Raw genomic sequence first — 25,639 nt, forward strand, 5'->3', positions numbered from 1 at the left:
GTCCCAAGCTTAGTCATATTTTCTGGTTTAAATCACGGCATTTTGCTTACAGCTGTTTGCCCTAACACAAATTTCTTAATTTCTTTTCTTATTTCCTCATCTGTAAAATGGGTTTATTAATGGTATTTAGTACCCTAAGGGCTAAATGAGAAAATGTTTGTAAAGTGCTTAATACTGTACCTGGCACGTAATAAGTAAAAGCTGAATTTATGTTAACTGCTATTTGTTGTTACCAGCATCACCCCTAATTCATTTTTACTCAGGAGTTTTTGAAGTCTAAAATATAAACAAAATGATGTCCTGTCATGATAATATATAACTCTCAGTGTTTAGTTGATTGCTTACACATTTTATTAGCATGTTGACTTTAATTTTAGAAAGTAGAATAGAGTTTGCATAAAAGGATATGAGTTTAGAGCCATCACTTAGGTTATTGACTTAGGAAGGAGGGAAAAACGAAAGGGAGGAAGTGTGCTGTTTTTGCTGTAGGTCTGGGCAGATATTTTGTAGTCACTGAATACTTTTTTTTTTAATTGGGAACACTGAGATGTCGACTTTCCATTTTTGTTTTCTTTTTAAACTTTACCCACTAGCCACTCTCCTCTGTTTTGGTTTTGTTTGCCCTGGGGGAGAGGAGTGGGGGGAGGGATGCTGTTCTCTTCCTGGTCTTGTGAAGGGCGTGTCACGTGGTCTTAGGTGACCCGTGCACCTGAGCTTTATGAAGCCAATAAAAGGCATTAATCTGGTTGTGAGATGACTGTGGCCACTTAGTAGCATCCTATGAAAGCTACACTTCTCCTTTGAGAAGGGTCTGTGTCTGAGTTGAGGGAAATAGGCAATTTAGGAGGAAGTCTCCTGCTCACGTACAGTTTGCTCCTCATTTGGTCACACGTCAGCTTTACCTTTGTCTGAGCACATTTTTTCGTGCTTTATGTGAATGAAAATGAAGAAGGCCACTGCTGTCCTTAAGAGTTTGTGACTTGAAGGTGTTATACAACATAGATGATATAGAAGGAGAAGAGGAAATGGGGGGAATATCTGAAATATAAGCTCTCAAGCAGTTTTATAATCTTTGTGTGTAGTTGGGGAGGAACCTCAAAAAGCCTAGCCTAGAATCGTATTTTGAAAGTAAAGATTCAGTTTTGTTGTTTTTTTGTTTTTGAGGAAGATTAGCCCTGAGCTAACATCCTCTGCCAATCCTCCTCTTTTTGCCAAGGAAGACTGGCCCTAAGCTAACATTTGTGCCCATCTCCCTCTACTTTATCTGTGGGACACCTGCCACAGCATGGCTTGATATGCGGTGTGTAGGTCTGCACCTGGGATCCGAACCAGTGAACCCTGGGCTGCCAAAGCAGAGCACGAACTTGATGGCTATGCCACTGGGCCGGCCCCAAAGATTCATTATTTCTTGACTGAAGGAAGGATTGTTGTGAATATGTCTATATGCTGAAGTACAATGTGAGTTAAAGAATTATTTGATTTCAAAATATGTAGGGAAGGAAATATAGGTCCCTTCTAAGTTTTGTTTGCTTTTTAAATTTTGTGTTTTCTTACAGAAATTAGGGTATTTTGGTTATTTAGGATATTTCCCCTCCAATATATATTTGGAATTAATTAATTTGGAATTTCAAATTACAAATTTGAAATTATTTGTACTGGTCTGCCCTCCCTCTCTTCTACCTCCACCTTCCTTTGTCCCTTTCTTGTCTCCTTGCACATGATTTTTGAGCTTTCAGTTTGATTCTTTTATATTTAGTCTCACTGCCTGTTTTGTAGGAAGCGAATCATGTGTCATGTGTTCATGATGCAAGAATTGTTTTTCTCCTTACAATAGCTCTAGCTCTTTCTTAACTATAAAATTGCCTACTCCAAAAAATGTTTCAAAAGTCCCATAGGAATGAATTTTTGTGGTTCCCTCTGAACCAATCATGGTTCAAAATTCAGAGTTTTTGAGATCAGAGTTAAAATTTGGCTTATTTTTTAAAATCCTTTATAATTTTTGAAAAATGTTTTCCAGATTTTTACCTTCTTCCAGCATCAGTAGATCATCCCGATGCTTTGCTGTGTCTGAGTGGGCGTTCAGGGATGGGACTTCCTTTCGTGGTCACATGTTGAAGGAGAGCTCTTACAAAATTTTATCAAAAGGCGAGCTGTCCCTCATGGCAGAACCTCTCAGTTTATTGTTGCAGAGTCCCTGCTGTAGAAAGTGTAGTTTTTTTAATGTGGGTTTATCTTTATCTCCCCTGTTTTTTGGATCATACATTTTTATGTTTTTCATTTCCTGTGCCTGCTAAAGAATGGACCTGTTCAAGAAATTCATTTTTATAATGTCACAGATACATGCCTCTTCCCCTCAATAGTAGTTAATCATAATGAAAATAGCAAGAGCAATGAACATTTACTGTTTCCTACTTTTGCATATATTACATCATTAATTCTTCTTAACAACCCAATGAGACTGATTCTGTTACTTTACTGATTTTTTGCTGTTAGAAACAGGTACGAGAAGTAACTTGCCCTGGGTCACAGGATTAGGAAAGGGCAGAGCCACGATTCAAACCCAGGAGTCTGGTTCCAGGGCTCAGGCATTTACCTGCCCTGCTGTCCTGCCTCTTATAACTGAAGAAAGACCTCACTTATTTCTTTTCCGTAAAAGAATGTGAAGCATTCTTACAACATTTGGATTTATTTTTGAAGACAATAGCCTGTGAATGTTCATTATATTAAATATAGGCTTCAAATATTTTATTCTATTGCTGAGAAAAGTAAGTAGATACTAATAAAAAAAAAATGTTTGGAGCAGAAGAATTGGTTCTATCTTCTCAGGTTGACCCTGTGTAAGGTTAATATTCTATTTTGGGGAAGAATCTATTGATTTATAAGTAATTGAATTCCAGGCTTTGCTATGTCCTAATCATATTTTTGATGGATGCTAATTTAACTCATTTATTTCATTTGGAAGTTCTGTACTTACATAGATGTCCGTATTTACCTTTTTTTTTTAGAGAATTATTTTGAGAACAATTATCCTGGGACCAAATACTATAGAAGTCAAGTAAGGAAGTACAGCCGGGCTTCTGGGGACTGAATGTTTTAGGTACTTATTCTGCATTTCTTTTCCTGGAGTTGCTTGTACTCTTGCTTTTGTTTCTCCCTGCCAAGTGGTTTTCTCTGCTTTCTTATCAGTGCACAATGGTCAGTTGAGGGTATAAGTTCAGCTAGCCCTTGGCCACCATAGCTAGTTATCTTGGTTATCATATTTGAAGTTCTGCTAAGAGAGAGAATCCATTTGTCTCATGTTAGGAAGATGCCCAACACTGTTCAGTCAGCTTCTTTGGAAGAACCCAGTTATGTGTTCACGATAGAGTTGCCTTTTCAGTGAGTAGGGGAAAGGACAGAGTCTTTAAGAAGTGTTTGTATGTAGGAAGAAAATAAATATCTTTAGTATAGAAACTGAAGCAAACTATTATCCAGGAAAAAATTTTTGCGATTTTAAGTTTTGATACATTTTAAGGTTATTCATTTGAGTTAGCTCCTTGCTTTTTCTTACCTTTGTGGGTGTGGGGATTTTTGTGGTATACTTATTTTCCACAGCTTATAGTGTATGAGTCTGGGGTGGGGATACATTTTAAGTCTAATTTAATAGTGGAAAATGGTCTGTGAATCAAATGAATGAAGTTTTCAGTCATATCTTGTATTTTAACTGTATTTTGAAGAAGCATAAGTCCTTAAAAAATTTAAACAGTGTTCTCTTTGGCTTGTATTCCAGCAAAAATTGTGGTGGTGTTAGCCATCCTTTTTACCCTTTCTTTAGGTTCATTATACGCCTCTTTTCTGCATGATTTACCTAAAAACTGGGCCTCTGAGAGGAGTTGGGCTTTTTAAGAATAAAAAGATATCTATACCAGAATTAACAAAGGAGAAGAACATCTCTGAGATTGTGTAAGGTGTATGCAAATAATTCACAAAGTTTGTGAGAACATGCTTTGCTCCTTTACCATTTGTTTCCCGTGATGTCAGACATTCTCATGTAGACTGTGAACTGCGTGGTCTATGAGATCTAGGCAGTGCAACCACAAATTTTCATCTTTGGTAATGTGGGAAAATAATGGTTTTATGTTTAAAGTATTGATGCTGTAAAATATATTTGTTTATAGAGGAAAAAGAAAGGGTCATGATTTTGAATATCCTTCTTACTCACAGCCTGGCTAGAGTGGTAACCCATTCTAACATTTACCAGTTAGCACTTTGTAGACCAATGGGAAGTTTCTTATTTCTGCTCTATCAAAAATAGTAGAAATCTAAAAATAAGTGGAGACTGCACAGTGATTTTTTCCACCTCCTTTTACACCAAACTTTGCGTTTTGAAAATTTCAAACGTATGGAGAAGTTTAATGAATAATACAGTGTGTATCCAAATACCTTCAACCTCGATTTAGCAATTACTAGCGTTTTGCCACATACATTCTCATTGTGGGTATATACATTTCAGGAAGGAGGTGTGGCAGTCCAGTCCATATCCAAATTCTCCAGTTGTCCCCAAGATTTCTTTTATAGCTTTTTTCAAATAACTGTCTAGTTAAGGTCCACACATTACATTTGCTTATGTCTCTTTATTCTTTTAAAATCTAGATTAGTTTCCCTCATCTTTTTTCTCTTTCTCTCTGTTTCTTTCTTCCTTTTTTTTTTTTTTAAATGATACTGACTATTTGAAGAGAGTCCAGAGCAATTTTCTTGTAGAAATCCACATTCTGCATTTTCTTCTTCCTGGCGTCTGCCCAGTGAAGTTGGAAACTATTCCTGTCACAGGAGCAACAAGCCACATGAGATATGTAAGAAATATTTCCAGGGGAATTGACTAGTGACTGGAAGTAGTTACTACTGGGTTGAGGTTAACAAATGAGAATAATTAAGAAAGGTTTCTTTCCAGTTAATGGAGCAGAAGTTGGGAAAAGAATAGGAAAAGGAAGAGGTTAAAGAGAACGGATATGGCACTGAGGGATGGTATCATGTAAGTTGCTTGGTACAGAGAGGAGAGGGTAGGGGACCCACAGTCCCCAGCACCCAGGAGCTTCGATGTTTGTTCTGTGTGGCCTGAGAGGTTGCACAAGTGAAGTCTTTGCGTTTTCTGCACTGCCTGCAGGGAGGCACAGTGGGCCTGGGTCAGCTCAGCTGCTGTTGGAAAAGCAAAGGAGGTCATGTGATAGACCTTTTGTGTGTTAGGAAGTTTTCTATGGAAATACTGGTGTCATGTTAATATATTGTATGGTTTCTTGCCAATTTTCAGGGAAAATTTGGAGCCATGATTTTATACTTGAGCTGTATCTGTATGTATTGGAATGATTGTGTAGCTACTGCAGTGGGAAGAGTTTCAGAATCAGAAGATCTTAGGTTGCAATCCTATTTTACCACATCCCGGCTAAGCAACCTTGTTTGCCTTAGCCTCTGACTGTTTTCTTCTTTGTGATGACGCAGCAGCGTGTGTCAGGGAAAGAGCAGAGGTTGTGGACTTCGGCAGACCTGTTTCCAAAGCGGCCTGGTTCTTCTGGTTACTAGCATGTGACCTTGAGCTACTTAACTTCTCTTATTCTCAGTGTTCTGTTCTGCAGAAATGAGATTGATATATCAATATCATATGATTATTGTTAGAATTAAAAAGATAATTCAGGTAAAATGCTGGTGTATGGTAGGCACTTGACATACTTGGGTTTTCTTTCCACAAGGTTATCGTGAGGATATAGTTAAATGGTAAAATAAATGTGAAATCGCTTTGTAAAGGATAAAGTCCTATGCAGGAAACTTAGTCAATGCCTAAGAAATAGAATATGGATATAGTCACGTAGTTCTTTCCACTTATTTTACATTGAAGAAATCTCTGCATTGATGGTTTCCTAAGAAGTATTCTGTAAATGCTCTAACATTAAAGAAATCGGCTTTGTAAGAAAATGGAATTTAAGTAAGTGTAAAACTTTTGTAATTACTTGTGCTTCTGTGTGTAGAAAAATGATTCGTTGAACTCTCAGAACTAAAATCTGTGAGCGTAGGTAGGATTGACAGCCTGAATGCCTTTGCTTTTGATGTAGCTTGCAAAAATTTGTTTTATTTTTAAAAATTCTTATAAAAGAACAAAAATAAGCTGATTAAAGTTTTTGCAGTTTGACAGTAGGATTTCTATCAATCTGTTATCCAATTGGAATTTTTTTTTGATAGCTTGGGACATGGCCTCTGGAACCAGCTGCTAAGCGTATCTATTAGTAGCCTTACAGATTGGTAAGGACTTCATTGAGAATCTGATTATCTTTACACCAAAAGGCTAAGGTGGTTTCTCCATCCTCCGTTATTTACAAAACCTAAAGAGGCAGACGAACCGCCTTTGTAAGCTCAAAGATCTCTGTGCACATTTCCCAGTAGAATAGAAGACAGGTCACACACTGCCGTGCTTAACTATCATTTAATTCCTTAAGCAATATGTTTGGAGAGTAAATTAAACAACTTTGTTACGTATAAAACTTCTTGCTGTTCTATTGGCCTTGTATTTACATGCTTAGATCTACAGAAATTCAAGTAAAAGAACCTGTGTGTAAACTGAGCTTTGCTTCTCTCCCTCCTCCCTCCCCTCCTCCTCTCCACGTGCACACAGACACACAGTTAAGACTTTTAAATTAAAGTTTGGAGGACAAATATTACTTGCTATAAAAAGACTCAATGAAAGTGGTGATTAAAAACGAGACTTGTCGGGAGAGGAGACCAAGCTGAGACTTAGTTAATCCTTGTTCCTTCTAGTAGTTTGTTTTCTTCCTTCTTGATTTTGTTTTTACTGCCGAAAAGAACAGGTTAGTAAATGTCGCAGTTCTAAGAAAAGAGGATGAGAATTTCTGTAAACTGGAAAAGAGCTACAAGAAGTAAGTTTTTTGTCCTGAGGAGCTAAATCGTTTAGTGAACTCTTGAATGGCTATTGCCATCTTTTGTATTTTATGTTGTTAGTATAAAATATCAAGAAATGTTTATGTTTATAAAATAAAATCTTATTTATTTTTATTGTGCAGCTTGAAGTTTAGTATGGAAGTTACTTGAGTGTTACTGATATGTAAAATCTACAGGTATAGGTGCACAAGTGGGATCCTAGAATCCAGATATAAATATGTATTTTATAACTTTTGTGTACAATATACATACACATATATGTTATATAGTATGTAGTTTTACATAATTTATAGTTATATATTCATGCCTTGAACTCAGAAATTAAAAAGGAATCTACAAAATGAAAGCACTAAAAGCATGATTCCACATTTGCTTATAAATATTTTTCAGTACTCATAGAATATACTTTGATTATGAGTAATACTGCTTTAAGTAACTTCTTATAAAACATCAGATATTCATAAAGACATAAAGAACTTTTCTCTGGGGCTGGCCCTGTGGCCAAGTGGTTAAGTTCGCGCGCTTCGCTGCAGGCGGCCCAGTGTTTCGTTGGTTCGAATCCTGGGCGCGGACATGGCACTGCTCATCAAACCACGCTGAGGCAGCGTCCCACATACCACAACTAGAAGGACCCACAACGAAGAATATACAACTCTGTACTGAGGGGCTTTGGGGAGGAAAAAGGAAAAAAGTAAAATCTTTAAAAAAAAAAAAAGAACTTTTCTGTGATTATGTTCCCGTTTGCTCTTCCATTAGGAACAGTCGCGAGAGGGCTAGTTAACTCTTAGATGTTGATATTTTATTACAAGACAAATCTCTGTTTTACTGTGAAATCCTAGAGAACAGATGTCTTTTTTCCTTCTTTCCCTTCCCTGTGCTTTCCTCCCCTACTTCTCAGTGCTGCACCCTCCCCCTCCTTCTTGTTCCCCACCTTTTCCTTCCCTTCCTTCCTTTTAACGACCTCCTCTCTTTCCAGAGGTCCTGTCCCGTGTTATTGTGTAAGAGGCACTGAATATATTGCTTAATAGCAGCTACTTTAAGACTGGGTCCAAGAGGCCCCTGCAGTTGTCTCATGACTAAATTTACAATTAGGTTGTACTAGCTTTTGAGTCTCTGGGCAATAATTTTTTCTTATTTGCTTCTCAGGATCCAAAGTACTATATTTTATCAATGTTGGGATTTTTAAGTTGATCCTGTAAGTTCTTTCCTACCTGTATTTGGGACCAGTTGAGAAATCCAGAGTGCACATGATCAGGTTTCATCTGGGGGAGGGCACTCTAACAGTGTGTGGAATGGTTTGGAGCCAAGACTGGAGGAAGGGGGATCGTTAGTAGATTGTAGCAGGAAATCAGATGAGAAGCTGAATGGTAGATCCTGAACCAATTTGGTATGATTGGAGACTAAAGGACAACTATAAAAGGTATTCCCTTAGGATATACTCCCTTTGAGTGTGCGAGTTGAAGGAAAGGAAGGAAATGAATTGAAACTATTAGGTAATCGAGGTTAACCTCCAAGTTTCTGGCTTGATAACTGGTTGACACTGGTTCTGTTCAGCTGTGTAGAAGTTATGGAAGAAAAAATAGAATTTAGGACGAAAAAGGTTAGATTTTTGAACATGATGTTTCTTTGGAAATAATTTTAAATGCGCAGAAAAGTTGCAAAAATAATATAAAGAACATCCACGTACCCTCTATCTAGATTCACCTGTTTAACCTTTTGTCCTAAATGCTTTGTTATTCAACTTGTGAATGAATGTTCCTCTGTATGTCTTTATAAATACGCATTATGCGTATATGTATTCTTTTCATTGAACCATTTGAGAGTCACATGTATTATCATAGCCCTTCAGTCCTAAATACTTTAGTATGGATTTCTCAAGTATAAGGATAATCACTTACATAATAGTCTAAAAACTTCAGTAAATTTAACATTGTTATATTACTTTTATCTAATCTGCCGTGTTCCAGTTTTGTCAGTTGATCAGATAAATATCCCTTATAGCAAATTTTTTCTTCTCCAGTACAGAATTTAGTTTGTCATCCTATATTGCATTTGGATGTCATGACTTTAGTACCTTTTAATCTGAAATAGTTCTTAAACCTTTCTTTGTCATTTATTACATTGGCTTTTTTTTTTTTTTTTTTTGCTGAGGAAGATTTGCCCTGAGCTGATATCTGTGCCAATCTTCCTCTATTTTGTACATGGGTTGCCACCACAGCGTGGCCACTGACAAGTGGTATAGGTCTGCACCTGGGAACTGAACCTGGGCTGCTGAAGCAGAGCACGCTGAACTTAACCACTAGCCCATGGGGCCGGCCCCACTTTGGCATTTTTAAAGTATACAGTCGTTCTCACTCCCTTTTTTTTAAACAGTTTATTCCTTATCTTTGGTTTATCTGACACTTCCTTGTCATAAGATTCAGGTTATGTGTCCTGGATGGAATATTGCATAAGGGATGTGGCTTTCCTAGCACATCTTATCTGAAGGTACAGTGTCCATCTGTTCCTCATTTGTGATATAAATGTTGATTGCCTGTTTCATTGTCTGATTTCTCCACTATGTAGTTACTGTACTGCCTTACAACTAATAAGCAGTCTATGAGGACATACTTTAAGACAATTAAAATATCCTGCTCCTCATCAAAATTTCATCCCCTGTATGTAGGGCTCATTGATGATAATTTACTTGAACCAGTCTTTACTATTATGCTTGTAAAATGATGACTTTTTTTTCCCCAATACCAGCACTTCCTCTGCTTTTACCAGTCGTCATTCAACATTCTACTGTAAGAAGAGTCCTTTTATTTATTTATCGATATGTAATGTTTTATTTAATATTGAACTCATGGATTCCTGTTTGTTGCCCAGTGATTAGCAATTCATTACTGTCCTTAAATAGTTTGGTCCTCAGATTGTCCCAAATCTCACCAGTGGAACCCTCTTTCTTCATTCTGGCTCCTGTACCCTTTAATAGGCCCCCAACATTTTTTTGAGTGCTTCATTATTTTCAACTATTTCTAATAAGACTCCTCTTGTACCTTCTCTGCACAGCCCTAGGGTCAGTCATTTCTCTTAGGATCCTTGGTCCCTTTTAGTGGGAAGTGGGGAGTGGTAGTAGGAATCAAGATTTGGACACTCAATATATGCCGGCTGTCTTTGCTTCTGGGCCCTATTGGGGGACAAAGCTAGGAAGTCTGTGTATCTTTATATGTGCACATATATGTATGCATATGCACGTTTGCATGCATATGTTCACGTGATGTGGCTATATGTTTGGACACACAGATATTTAGAAATACGAGTTCACAGTGATTTCTCCAGTTCTCTCTTTTTCTCTAGTGAGACCACAGCCTCCTAACCATACCAGAATTTTCACTCATTTGCTCTAAGTGAGTATCATCTAAAGTAGTTTCAGAATTCCTTCACTTCTACCACTGCAAAAACAAAAACAACACCCCACCCTTGTAGATAATTAACTTATCATTGGTTTCTTGTTTATCCTTCTGATTTTTCTTTTTGTAGCGATAAGCAAATATATGTGTTTTCTTATTTCTCTTTTTTCTAACACAAAGGGTAGTATGCTGTCTAAGTACTTTGGTACTTTGCTCTTGTAACTGAAAAATATATCCTGGAAATCATTCCATATCAATTCATAGAGATCGTCGTCATTCTTCTGTGTATGTGTGCCAGTTTATGCATCCTGTCTTATAGGTTTGGCTATCCAGGTAGTTTCTAGGATTTTGCAGTTTTAGAGGGTTGCAATGACTATCCTTGTGCATATGTCTTTTTATACTGTTGGAGGTGTATCTTCAGGATAAATACAGGAGTGGGATTACTGGGTCAGAGGGTAAATGGATGTGTAGTTTTGGTAGATGTTACCAAATTCCCTTCCTTGGTTGTACTGTTTTGCATTCCCACCAGCAACGTGGGAGCATGCCTGGTTTTCCATAGCCTTACCAAGAGTATATGCTCAAGCTTTGGAATTTTTGCCATCTGAAGGGCAAAGAAATAGTATCTCAATGTAGTTTTGATGTGCATTTTTCTTATGAGTTAAGTTTATATCTTTCAGATCTATAAGAGCCATATATATAGGTGGGGATAACTATACATGTGTTTTTTCATTTCTCTCTAGGATTTTTGCTCTTTTTTCCTTTGGTTATTAAGGTCTTCGTATATTAGGAATATTAGCACTTTTATCTGTAATATATATTTGCGAATATTTTCTCCCAAATATTTTCTTCTTTTTTGTCTTTCAACTTTCCTTATGGTGTTTTTTGCCATTCACAGGTTTTTTAAAAGTTTTTTATGTATTCTAATTTATTAATGATTTCTATTATTGCCATGGCATTTTGGGTTATAGTTAGAAAATTAATGAATTTGAAATGAATTTGGTGTATTTAACAGTGAAGGAATGAGGTAGTTATCTGTACCAGAGAAACATATACAGCTCTATTTATCACTGACCCACAATTTTACATTTTAAAGCCTGAGCCATAGTCATCTGCTATTTCATACATAGAATATGCCAATTTATTTATTTTACTTTTAATTTCTTACTACAGAACATTTCAAACATCCATAAAATTAGCTCTTATATACCTATCATCTAGCTTCAGTAATTACCAATTCTTTTAAAGCTTCTATGCCAAATGACCTAGATTTATAGATACTAGTTATAGATATAGTTACTGCGAATTATCTTTGTAGAGACGAAAGTTTGGACTAGCCTAGTAGGCTTTGGCCAACTGGCCTTCCAAGCTCTCTGGCCTCTTTTCAGTGATCTTGGCACCAGGCCTCACCTCTTTCAGGCTTCTGTAGCTCCACGATCTCCACAAATCTGAAATGTATAGGAAAAAGGTGAGAAAGATAAAAGGTCAGAGACTTATGTTGTCATGGATCAGTAAAATAAAAGAGGTCTGGTTGATTGATGCATTAAAAGTTACATCTATTTCAGGTCAAAGTAAACACTGTTTTTTGTGTACATGTGTATTTGCAAGTATACGTATTCATCTCTTTTCTGTGGTTCAATGTTCTTAGAGTAGAACCAGCAAACGTCTTTTATCAATGAGTCTAAGAAGACGACTAACAGACATTTGCTAGCCAGAATGGAAACAACACAGCAAACACTCAAAAACTCTGATTTGCTTAATGGAATTTTCTTTGTACCACGGTTATTTTAAACTGAAATTATATTGCTTTCATTTGATAGCCTCCGTGGAAATTGTTTTATTAATTCAGTTTATTCATCTTCACTTTATCGAGAGTCCCTGATTAGTTTGAAAGAATGACTAGAGATCACAGAGCTCTGGGATTTCATCGTTTCATTTTGTTTTATTTGGAACAATGTTCTTGATACATTGAAACCCGGGTGAAATACGGCATTCGAGTTTTAGAATAGCTTTCCGTCCTCAAGTAGAAGCTGACCGGTCACTTGCTGGTAACCACATGCTGAGAATATTAGCATTCTCTGGAAGATACTTTAACAGTTGCAGGAAGGAAAAGCAGTGAATTCTTCATCTAATGATTATGAATCATTTGCATAAGTGAAGTCCACATTTGGTTTCTTTTTTTCACTGAGAATGGTGGTGGTAGTGACCATGCCGAGACCATGCTTGCGGGCAAGGAGTGGCTGAGAGGTCGGATGTAATCACGGGCACTGTGACTGCCTGGGCCTGTAGTCACCTTCTTCCTGTGCTCGTCCCTTGTGAACTTGCCTCAATGGATTCAGTGTTCCATTTTGCTTTTATTTTGCATTTCTTAACTCGTCATTTTTGTGTCTTTCTGTTTTACTTTAGTTTATGATGTTCATCCCTCTTCTAAAATTAGAGCTTGTCCACAACAAAGATGGTTTTCTTCCAGCTGTCCAGCACGATGAGAAAACATGATCTTTTCGTGATGACTATCTTACTCGTAAATGTACGACAGGCTCCATTTTTTTTGGAGTAGGAACATCAAATGTAATTTAAGGATTAACGTTATTATGAAACAGAGGTTCTTTATTAGTTTTTGGGAACAGTAACATTCTCGATTAGGAAACAGCGTGGTGAATGATTGGTTTTGTGCTACTTGCCAAAAGCGTGAGGCACATTGTGGTGTTTGTGTGTGTACAGTTATGACCTTTTCTGCCAGTTCCTGTTAATTGATGTTTGCACACTTAAAATTTCTACTACCTGGAAGTTCTGCCATTTTGATTATTAAAAATATGAATGCACTTTTTTTTCTTGGGAGTCCCATTTTTAAATTAGGTTAAAGAGAGAGTTCTAGATGTGGAAATAGAAACAAAAATAGACAAGTAAAGACTTCAAGCCTGCAATGAGCTAAGCTTTTATTTCCATGAAGTGTTTATGAGTTTAGCTTGTCTTAAATGCCAAGTTCTTGCTATAAAAACAAAAATCCTTCATTTGGGATAATTTATGGGCCTCTCTTTTAGTATGGGCAGTGGAATTGGATGCTTGATTTTTTTTTTTAAATTATTTTATTGAGGTCATATTGACTTAAAACGTGTGAATTTCAGGTGTACATTATTTTATACCAGTTTGTGCATAGACTGCATTGTGCTCAACACTAATGGTCTAGTTTTACCCATCACCATATATATATTCCCCTTTACCCCTCTCGCCCTCCCCCAACCCCCTCCTCTCTGCTGACCACCAGTCTGTTCTCCTTATCCATGTGTTTATCTCCCACATTTGAGTGAAATCATGGTGTTTGTCTTTCTCTGTCTGACTTATTTCACTCAGCATAATACCCTCAAGGTCCATCCATATTGTCACAAGGGGCATGATTTTGTCTTTTTTATGGCTGAGTAGTATTCCATTGTGTATATGTATATATCACATCTTTATCCATTCATCCATTGATGATCACTGGGTTGCCTCCACATCTTGGTTATTGTGAATAATGCTGCACCGAACATAGGGATGCATAAATCTCTTTGAATTGTTGATTTCATGCTCTTTGGATAAATGCCCAGTGGTAGGATAGCTGGATCATGTGATAGTTCTATTTTTAATTTTTTGAGAAATCTCCACACTGTTTTGCATAGTGGCTGCACCAGTATGCATTCCCACCAGCAGCGTATGAGGGTTCCCTTTTCTCCGCATCCTTTCCAACATTTGTTATTTCTTGTCTTGTTAATTATAGCCATTCTGACAGGTGTATGGTGCTATCTCATTGTAGTTTTGATCTGCATTTCCCTAATAATTAGTGATGTTGAACATGTGTTCATATGCCTGTTGGTCATCTGTATATCTTCTTTGGAAAAATGTTCATGTCCTCTACCCACTCTTTGATCGGGTTGTCCATTTTTTTGTTGTTGACTCGTATGAGTTCTTTATATATTTTGGAAATTAACCCCTTGTCAGATATGTGATTTGCAAATGTTTTCTCCCAGTTGGTGGGTTGTCTTTTTCATTTTCTTCATGGTTTCCTTTTCCTTTTTAAATAGGCTAAAAAGCTTCTGGATGCTTGATTTTAATGTTGAATATATACTTTGAAGGTAGTACTGTATGAGTTTGTGTTGGTCTGACAATTTTGTTGTGATAGGCTTTAGATGTAATTAAATTCTATGTTTCAGGAATAATAGTGAATCTTAAATGCTTTCTTTTTTAAAAATTGTGGTGAAATATACATAACCTAAAATTTACCGTTTTAACCATTTTTAAGTGTGCAATTCATTGGCATTATGTACTTTCCAAATGTTGTGTAACCATCACAACTATCTATTTCCAGAACTTTTTCATGATCCCAAACAGAAACTCTATACCCATTAGGCAATAATTCCCCATTCTCCTTTTTCCTGGTCCCTGGTAACCTCTATTCTACTTTCTGTCTCTATGAATGTCCATATTCTACGTGTTTCGTATAAGTGTGATCATACGATATTTGTCCTTCCTTTTGTGTCTGACTTATTTCACTTAGTATGTTTTCAAGGTTTAGTCCATGTTGTAGCATGTATCAGAACTTTATTCCTTTTTATGGCTAAATAGGATTCCATTGTGTGTATATACCACATTTTGTTTATCTGTTAATCTATTGATGGACACTTCAGTTACTTCTACCTTTTGCTATTATGAAAACTGGTGCTATGAATATTGGCGCAGGAGTATCTGTTTGAGTCTCTGTTTTCAGTTCTTTGGGGTATATACCTAGGATTGGAATTGTGGGGTCATATGGTAACTCTGTGTTTAACCTTTTGAGGAACTGCCATAATGGTTTCCACAGTGGCTGCACCATTTTACATTCTCTCCAGCATTGCACAAGGATTCCAGTTTCTCTACATCTTTGCCAACACTTATTTTTCTTTTTTGTTGTTTTTAAAGATTTTGTTTTTCCTTTTTTCTCCCCAAAGCCCTCCGGTACATAGTTGTATATTTTTTAGTTGTGGGTCCTTCTAGTTGTGGTACGTAGGACGCTGCCTCAGCGTGGCCTGACAAGTGGTGTCATGTCTGTGCCCAGGATCCAAACTGGTGAAACCCTGGGCCTCCAAAGCAGAGCGTGCGAACTTAACCACTTGGCCACAGGGCCAGCCCCTTATTTTTCATTTTTTGATAATAGCCATCCTAGAGGATATGAACTAGTATCTCATTTTGGTTTTGATATGCATTTTCTTGATGACTAATGATATTGAGCATTCTTTGTGCTTATTGACTATTTGTATATCCTCTTTGGTGAAATGTCTATTCTAGTCCTTTGCCCATTTTTTAATGAGGTTGTCTTTTTCATGTTGAGTTGTGGCTTCCTGCTCTTTATGTATTGTGGATATTACACCCTAGTTAGAGATATGATTTGCAGATATTTTCTCCTTGCTGTGGGTTGTCTTTTCACTCTCTTGATAGTGCTGTTTGATGCACAAAAGTTTTTAATTTTGATGAAGTCCAGTTTTTCTATGTTTTCTTTTGATGCCAGTGGTTTTGGTGTCATGTTTACAAAACCATTGCCAAATCCAAGGTCATGAAGTGTCCTCTCTGTTTTCTTGTAAAAGTTCTATAGTCTTAGCTTTTTAAATTAGGTCTGTGATCTATCGTAAGTTATTTTTTTGTATGTATGGTAAGGTAAGAGTCCAACTTCAGTTTTTTGCATATAGATTTCCAGTTTTTCCAGCACCATTTTTTTCTTAAAAATTCGTTCTCTATTAACTAGTCTTGGCCCCTTTGTTGAAAATCAGCTGGGCATATATGTGAGGGTTTATTTTTGGGCTCTCTGTTCTATTCCATTGGTCTGTATGTCCATCCTTATGCCAGAACAATGTTGTTTTGATTATTGTACTAAATGTTTTATTTTTAATTGACTATTTTATCATTCTTACTGTGTATCTTTTAAAGTGTTTCTAATATCTATCTTTAAATTTTGCTTTTAATAATTTTGTTTAGTTGACAGTACTCCAAAAAGAACTGCGCATATCAACTTAAAGCAAGCAATATTAAAATAACTCAAAATAAATTGGGAGTTATTTAATTGATATTGCACTTTCTTTGAAAACTAGAGAGAAAAGCATGGAGACAAAAAAAAGAAACATTGCTTATACTTGCTCACAGAAAGAATAAAAAGAGTGGGAAAGGCCAATTATTTTATGTAATTTAGTAAGTGATCCTTTAATTTCATGTCAGATGTCACTTCTTTTTAGTTCCAGAAGTAATCTACTTAATGAAACTCTTCAGGAATTTCGTAAAAGAAAATACTGGTATTTTGTGAGGAACATTTTCATTAAGGAGCTGGTAATGGAAGACTCTTAATTATTAAGCCAGATCTGAATAACTATGTTTATTAGACCTTTTTTTTTTTGGCGAGGAAGAATGTCGTTGAGCTAACATCTGTTGCCAGTCTTCCTCTTTTTGCTTGAGGAAGATCATCACTGAGCTAACATCTGTGCCAATCTTCCTCTATTTTATGTGGGATGCTGCCACAGCATGGCTTGATGAGCAGTGCTGGGTCCCCACCTGGGATCTGAACCTGTAAACCCCGGGCCACCAAAGCGGAGTGCATGAACTTAACTACTATGCCACTGGGCCAGCCCCTATTAAGCTTTATGTTACAAATGCCTAACTTAGTTTTGTTTCCTTTCAGACTGCAACAGATATTAGAAAATTAGAACATCAGGTGTTATTTTCTTTCTCTGTTGATATATAAATTTTATTTTCATTGCTTTTTTCAGAGATTTGTGCCCCTCCCTCCTTTATTATAAAAGAATATTTTCCCCAATATTTTAACTATAGTCCCTAAATAAATTATTTGGGATTTAGAATTATGAAGTAAAAATATTTTGTAACAAGAATACTGAGTTATAAATTAAAGGCAAAAGCCTCTAAGAAAATACAATTTAACCTTTTTAAAGTTTGTTATAAATTAATTAATTCTACCTTATGAATCAATACATAAAATAGATGCCCCCCTCATAACTCAATTGCTTACTCTCACTTTTTTCTAAGTCTCATAATTCTCAAAAAAGTTATGTAATGGCCAATCTTGTTTTATCTATATCCCCATGCACTTATTCTACTCCCGCGTTATTTTGAAACAAATCCCAGATGTCATTTCATCAGTAAATATTTTAGTGGTTTTCTTGTGTGTGTGTGTAGAAACAACTTGCTAGTATACAGTTTAGGGCAAATCCATTCAATAAACATTTTGTGAATTTCTGCTGTGGTCTAGATGCAGTGGGCTCAATGCTGGGAAGAGAAAAATGGTTAACACATGATCTCTCTCCTAAAGGAGCTTACATTATAGCTTAGAGACAGTTCTTATGTTGAAAGTTTATAGGCACTGAAGTCTGAAGAGTTTGAGTCCAGCTTTAGAAAAACAAAATAGAGCTTTTGAGCCAGATAAGAACAGTGAGTTGTATTCTGACATACCTGACTCACATTCTCAAGCAGAGGTAATACAATATCCTCTTGGTCCTATTAAGGTTTTAGATTATGTAAAGTAGAATGATGCAAAACCACTTCTGCCTTCATCATCTTGTCTTTATAGCTCCTTTTTTTTAGGACAATTGTAATTTTAAAAATCATTTCCATTTTCAGAATGTGCTGGTGATTTTTTTTTTTAATTTAGAAGATATGCTATGTATACCAATTGAGACTTTTCTTTTATTTGTTCTAAATATTTTCGTATTACTACTGTGATTTACTTTTGAGTTTTAAGATATTAGTGACATTTAATTTCAAATACAGTCACAAGGTCCTGTTTTTATACTTTCTTATTATCTATTGATTTCACCTACTGCTTTTTGTCCTTCTTGCTAACATATTTCAGGCCATCACCCTACCTAAACTGAATGGCTACAGTTTCCTCGTCACTGTCCAGATTAGAGGCAGCTCCGTTGGAACCCTTTCCCATGCTGCAGTGAGAGTCCTCTTTGTAGAATGCGAAATGGATTTTCTTACTCTCCTTTTTGAAATTCTCAGTGTCTCCCCGTTGCCTTTAGATACAGCTCAGAGTTTTATCTAACATGTGGTATGTAACACATTTCTTTACCCAACTGGTGCTTGTGTCACCAGGCCCTTCATGTGTCAACTCTCATGCTTTCCTGACTCCTTAAATGGAGAGATGTATACCCACACCCACTCCTTCCTCCTGTGACACCTTCCCCTCATCTTCCTCTCCCTTCTTTTGAAATCTGATAGTGTGCTAGGTATTCAGCTAGGGTCTTGTGCTTACCTTCCTGGAGCACTTTTACTGTGTTGCCAGACTCCTTACTTAATTTCTTTCCCTTCTATGATAGTTCTAGTGTCTTATTTTTCTTCTGTGTCTATGGGGCCTGATGACTGGGACATCATAGGCACAGACTGATATTTATTGAATGAATGAATGAACATGTATTAGTTACCTATTGCTGTGATATAAATTACCCTAAAACAGTGGCTTAAAAAAAAAAGCAAGCATTTATTATCTCACGGTTTCTGTGGGTCTGACTCTCAGGAGTGGTTTAGCTGGCTGGCTCTGGCTTAGATTCTCTCCTGAGGTTGTAGTTGTCAAGTTGTTGGCTGGGGCTATCTGAGGGCTTGCCTGGGCCTCGAGCATCCTTCCAGGATGGCTCACTCACATGGTGTTGACAGAAGGCCTCAGTTACTTGCTGGCTGTCTGCAGGAAGCATCAGTTCCTGTTGACATGGACCCCTCCATAGGGTTATTTGAGGATCTTCACTACATGGAAGTCAGCTTCCTTCAGAGTGAGGGATCCAAGAGAGAGAGCAAGGAGGAAGCCACAGTGCCTTTTATGATATGGTCTCACACAGTCACTGCCACTACATTCTGTTCCTTGGAAACACGTCACTAAGTTTAATTCACAATTAAGAAGAGGTTCTACCTTTGAAGGGAGGAATGTCAAAGAATTTGTGAGTATGTTTTATAACCACCACAGAATGGAACAGTAATTTATGATTCTCCCTTGGACCCAACCAAAATAGGTCATTTTCCCTCTTTATAAAATGCATTTGTCCAAATGGAAGTAAATTTTAAAAGTATACTTTTGTTAAAATATTTTACTTGTTTTTGATGATACAAAGTAACTAGATTGCACATAAATACAATTATTTAAGAGAGCTAATTAGTATCTAAATATTCATGATTTTGTTGTAAGCCTTTCACTTAGATTCTGGAAATAAAATAAGAAAGTCATCTCTTGAGTTCTATATTGCATATAAAATGAAGGTGATACAGAGTTCACTGCTTTATGGCTTATTGGAGGTCTTCAAAAATTAAACACTTAATCTGTTGAGCTGTATTTATACACTTTTAAGAGAGAAAATGATAGTCTTTTAAACTCATAGCTTAAAACACAGTTAAATTGGGGCTGGCCCAGTGGTGCAGCAGTTTGGTTCCTCTGCCCTACTTGGACCTATATACCACTTATCAAGCCATGCTGTGGCAGGCATCTCACATAAAATAGAGGGAGATGGGCACGAATGTTAGCTCAGGGCCAATCTTCCTCAGCAAAAAGAGGAGGATTGGTGGCGGATGTTAGCTCAGGGCTAATCTTCCTCAAAAAAACACAAACCCACAGTTAAATTAATTGTACAAAAAATTAAAGTCTTTTTAGCCTGATATACCTAACACTCATTCCAGGAAAATTGGAGTCCCTAACATGTGCCAGACATTTTACTAGGTGCTGTGTATATTTCACTGAATAGAACAGATGTATTCTTGTCCACTTGGACTTCATGATCTGCTGGAGAGCAGATAATAAACAAATAAATAGATATTTACCAGTAGTAGTTAAGTGCTATCTATCTATGGAAGAAATGAAGGAGGTGAAGTGATAGAGACTTGTCGGAAGACAGAGGTACTTCTACACTGATGGAAAGGCTTGTCAGGAGAGGTGACCTTGAAGCTGAGAACTGAAGAAGTTATCCCTGCCAGGAGCTTACAGGAAGAGGGAATACCCTGCAGTGTGAACAGTTGGTATATGAGGAGTTGAAAGGATGCCTGGAGATGTCCAGGGGGAGAATGGAATGAAGTTGGAGAGGTAGAAAGAGATCATATTATGTAGAGTTTAAGAAACTATGATAAGGAGTATAGATTTTATTCAACACATTGAAAACCATTGAAGGATTTTTGAAGTTATGTATTACAGTTTGTGCTAATAACAACAACAACAAAAGAGGCTCTTTGGCTGCAAGAGAGAAAATAGGCAAGAGAAAAAGTCGGAAAATAGTTAGGAGGCCATTATAGTAGTCCAGGTAATTAACGATGATGGCACCTGATCTAGAGTGATGGGATAGATGAAGATGGATTTGAGGTCTAGTTTGTACGTAGAACCAATGGGACTTAACGTGAAGTGCGAGAAAGAAGGAAAGTGAGGACGATACCCAGGTTTTTGGCTTGAGCAGACTGGTGAATGGTAATATCCTTAAATGAAATTGGAGGTCAGTGAGAAGGGAAATCACGTTTATTTTTCACAATGTTAATTTCGTGTCATCTAGTGGACAGGTTGGATGGCAGACATTTATGCAGTCCTGGAGCTCAGAGATTTGAGAGGAAATATAAAGATGGTATTTAAAGTTGTGGAATGGGTGAGATCCTTTCTCGGGACAGAATGCCCTAGGAACTCTAGCTTTTAGAATTTGCACACGTGGCCAGCATTCTTGCTTACTTTGTAAGAAACAAGTCGAAACTGCAGCACAGAAAGTTTGATTTATTTCTGTCTAGTATGTATTAAAAACATGCATGCTTTTTTTTTTTTAAATTTTGGCAGCAATATGGTATATGAGAAAGAAATTTAAATCTCCACCTGGCCACTTGTTGAATGAATAACTAAGCAACTTACCAGCTGTGTGACTTTGGAATTCTACCCCTCAGAGCCTCAGTTTCCCTATCTGCTGAAGAGAATAAGAGCAGAGTTGTTTTGAAGATTAAATGAATGAATTTGTCTAAAGTGCCTGGGACAATGTCTGGATAGTAAACACTCAGTGTTCTTTGATTTTCCCTTTCCTTGCTCTTAATTTCTTTATATTTGAGTCTGTGAGCCGGAGAGCTACTTTGAAACAGGTTACATTTAATGCACATATTCTTATATGGTGTTAGAGAGAGAGAAAGATGTAGACATATAACACAGAAATATGGTTTCTTAAATATCTGAAAATTTATTCATTGCTAAATGTTCATATACTAGTTTTGTCCTGCTTTTCTCAGACTGTCATAACTCTGCTTCCTTCAAAGAAGGTTATTTCTTAAATAATGAAACACTAAGATAAGGTTTGTTTTGAAATATTTCTGAGGTCTAATGAGTAGGAGAATGAATTAAAACAGTATTATAAAAATTATTTCTACTCAGCCTTGTAATTATTAATATGGAATTCTCAATAGCATGTTAAATTGCTTATTTTCAGATATAAAATTGAATAATCTAATACTTTGAAGGCAAAGATAAGATGTTCAATTTAAATCCATGCTGTCTGCTTCTCATTTCTTCTTCCCTCCCTCCAGATAAAAGCAGTGACTCAGAGAAACTCTCTTCTTGTATGCTGTGCTCTGGAAAATATTTTAGAGGTGTTCCATTACTTTGAAATGTGTGATCATGTGTTTAATACCAAAAGGAAAACGTTTATTCCACACATATTATTTCAGTTTTCTGTCACCTACATGTACCCAGTCCAGCTAATGCTTTGGAAAGACTGGCATGCACTGTAGAATGGGGCTCACAGTGGACTTCCTTACCTAGTGCCTTAATGGGGGAGAGCCTGCAAATCTTTAGTCCTTTGTTCTCTATTCATATTTCTTGGTTCTTACAGGTGTTAGCAAAGTGTTACAGAGAAACCCCTTGTCCCTTTCAGTACCCTGAGATAAAGTGGGGAATCCTGTCCAGAAGATGTATCATAACCTTATCACTTTTTATTTACGAATTTGTATCATTGTAGAATAATATACTGTAGCTCATCAATTCTAAGATACACAGTTTTTTTCTCATTTGCAGAATTTTGGACTAGAATTATCTTGCAGTAGGTATGATAAGAAATTATCATGTCATCTTTTTAATTGGCAGTGTTTTTTCTTGGTGATACATAAAATAGTAATAGTCTTATAATCAGTGATATCTTAGGTTTGATGAAAATCTTTAGCTATTGGAATACATCTGATATTAATGTATGCTTATGTAAAGTACGAATGAATTGTTTTAAGATCAGATCATGCTTTTTACATTTGTTTTCTACTTGATGTTGTTAAGTATTACACAGAGGTCAGCAAACTTTTTCTGTAAAAGGCCAACTAGTGAATATATTAGCCTTTGTGGGCCGTGTGATCTCTGTTGCAGCACAGAAGAAGCCTTAGACAATACAAATGAGTGTGGCTGTGTTCCAGTAATATTTTATTTACAAAAACAGCCTGCGGGCTGAATTTGGCCCTTAAGCTGTAGTTTGCCAACCCCAGTAGAACATGACAGTGATCAAATCACTTCTGAAACTTTTACTTCCCAAAATATTCTCCTGGATCATCTTTGAGCCTTTGCCCGTGTATTCCGTACTTAAAATTTTCTTTTTGTTCTCATCAGTTGCTTGATCCTTTCCATCTGCTCTGCCTAGCTCAAGATCATCATACTTATCATACTTAAGTTCATGAACCAGTAGATATTTTGTCATTCTTCTGTGTGAGTGATCTTTGCTCCCAGTTTGCCACCGACACTAAAAAATGACTTGTGGGTTTGTGGTTGGTTTGTTACTCCACAGATAAGCTAAGTGCAGTGAAAAGCTATGAACAGATTAATGAGTCAGAGATTTGTTAGTACTATGTCTGAGAATAATAATTTGCTTACTTTAATTCAGTCCTCTGCCTTGATTGTCATTGTTGGTACCAGAAAGCTGACTACCTTTGGATCCATGCTAATAAAGTTGACTCTGAGCGGTAACAGAGAAGCTGGATATGAGAAGTGGCACAATGAAGTCGTGAAGAGCACTCACTTTGGAGCAGACAGCATGATTAAATCTAGGCTCTGCCACCTACTAGTCTTGTGACCTTGGGCTAGTTACTGAACCTCGCTATGCCTCAGTTTCCTCTTCTGTAAAATGTGGATAATAATGGTACTTATCTCATAGGGCTGTTTTGAGGATTAAATGAGTACCTAGAACTTGTCTTAAGTGTCATAAATAAATAAAAATATGATTTCAAGAATAAGATATGTGGTGTTTAGAAATACTTCCATTACTATTGAACTTAATTGTCAGAATAATTTGCCATTTAAAATAATAAATAAAAAAGGAGCTCATAATGAATAGTATTTTCTGCTTTTTACCATGGACATATTTAAAATACTAGTCTTTTCTCTATGTTTACCTCATGGAACTATCTAGTTTCTGGCTCTCAGGAAACTTTAGTTAAATGAGTGGAAATTTATATTTTTGCCTCAAGGTGCCAATTTTCCAATCATTCTCCTAATTTTTATAAGATCCATCTTTTGTCTGATTTGGAGAAAGTGGTCTATTGCTTATTGAAAATCATGTTGTTTTGTGTTCCACTATAAACTAAGATGATTTGTGGATTGTTCTTAAGGCCTTTCTGTAAGCTGTCGTCGTTTCTCTTAAGAGAAATCATTTCCCTCCCTACATCATTTCCCTAACTTTGTGACTTCTAGCGATCTTTCCGATAGAGAATGCTATAACTACACACAGACATATTTAACTTTTTTCAATCTCAGAATAGTCTGAGTTAATAACTGACATATTAAAATGGCTATAAAAGACTGCCTGTATCAGTACATAGCAATCATCGCTTCAATTTTTCTAACCATAAGTTGCGAGATAAAAATTTCAGTTTTTAATAAGGAGAAAATGCCTCTTCAGTAATATTTCTATGTTCACCTATATTTTCTTTTTATAACTATTAGGTTTAACCATATAAAACTGCTGATACTCTACCCTTTCTGACCTAACAAAAATGACAATTTCATTTGACTCAACCTAATAGAAAGCAAGAATTTTTTCTGAAGGTCTTCGTGGTCTGGTTTGATTTCAGCCGTTTGTCACTTTCATTCATTTAACAATGTATAAACTTTTTTCCTTTTTAAATGTTGATAATGCACATCTTCCAGGAGACTTTGAGGACTGTAGGTGGTTGGTTAGGAGCTATTTGTTCAGCTTCTAATGTTCTGGCGCCAAGTAAGAGACTTCACATACGTTCTCTCTCATCCTGACCATAGGCCTGAAAGAGGAATGATTGTAAATGGCAGAGCTAGGATTTGAACTCTTTTTTAAATGACCTAGTCTTGGAAGTTACGTAGTGTCACTCCCAACATTCTGTTTGTTAGAAGTGAGTCCCCGTTTAGAAGGAAGGGATAGGCTCCTGCTTTAGAAGGTAGGAGTGTCAAAGAGTTTGTTGACATATAAGAATCACCACAAAAAGCTAGAGACTTTTGGCTGTGCTTTCTGTCACAATGAAAAATTTATTATGCCCTTTAAAACTTTTCTTCTCTTTGATGTTGATGTAAATGATTTATAGAAGATTAGTGGTCACTCCTGAGTTCTTTGTCTTCCGAATTTTAACTGGAGACATGGTCTATTAATTATATACAATGGAAGCAGTTTAGTCTGAATGTTCTCGCTGGTACAAGGATCTTAATCTTCCAGTTTTTCATGTTCGATTTTTTTTAAAACCTATTTTATTGGATTTGCAGATAATTTATAAGTAGTTTTTGTTGTTGATCCTGTGAAAGGACTAACCATACCTCTTGTTTTCCCTGAGAATTATTTTGTATTTACCAGGTTTATCTTTCTGACTAATTCTGGGTGGCAGTTTGTTCACAGACTGCTCCTGGGCAGCCTGCAGAAGATTGCAGACCATGTACAGAACTAAAACAGATGTGGTAGAGTCTTTTGGGGTGGGTATGGAATAAGATGCCGGATTTTCTAGACAGCTTGGAGTTGTGAAAGAGCTTTGAGAGCAGAGTGAGGAAACTTGAGTGTGTAAAAAAGGCTGACAAGTATGATATAAACCACACCTTTGTATATGGCTGATCTGGAGAGCAGAATGGGCGTATTCTGAGATAACTTGAATTGCAGTATTTCTTCATGTAGTATGTCATATTTGACAGGAGAAAATTGCATTGAGGATTTTATATTCACCCTTCGATATCACTTGTCAAACTGCACAAAAGTCACAGAGAAATGCTGAGGTGGGTTGTTGATTTAAGGCCTGATAGTGAATCAATGATAAAACCAGGAATAAAACTCTAGAGTATAGTGACCCAGACCCCACTTTCTGATTTGATCTTCCTTGGCAGACTCTCATTC

The 25,639-nt window shown here is 36.6% G+C and overlaps 1 protein-coding gene across 11 annotated transcripts in view; it reads left to right on the forward strand.

Moving 5' to 3' along the window:
- WDFY3 (WD repeat and FYVE domain containing 3) overlaps positions 1 to 25,639 on the forward strand; it is a 251,234-nt gene that overhangs the window by 36,423 nt on the left and 189,172 nt on the right. For 2 of the 11 annotated variants that reach the window (XM_044766252.2, XM_070505447.1), the window contains exon 3: positions 3,006 to 3,097. The exons of the other annotated variants lie outside the window; for them this stretch is intronic. The gene's annotated coding sequence lies outside the window, so the exon portion shown is untranslated. The remainder of the gene's footprint in view (positions 1 to 3,005; positions 3,098 to 25,639) is intronic. 11 annotated transcript variants of the gene reach the window in all.

This window comes from Equus asinus, chromosome 3 (genome assembly GCF_041296235.1).
Source record: "Equus asinus isolate D_3611 breed Donkey chromosome 3, EquAss-T2T_v2, whole genome shotgun sequence".
In the NCBI taxonomy this organism is placed as follows: domain Eukaryota; kingdom Metazoa; phylum Chordata; class Mammalia; order Perissodactyla; family Equidae; genus Equus; species Equus asinus.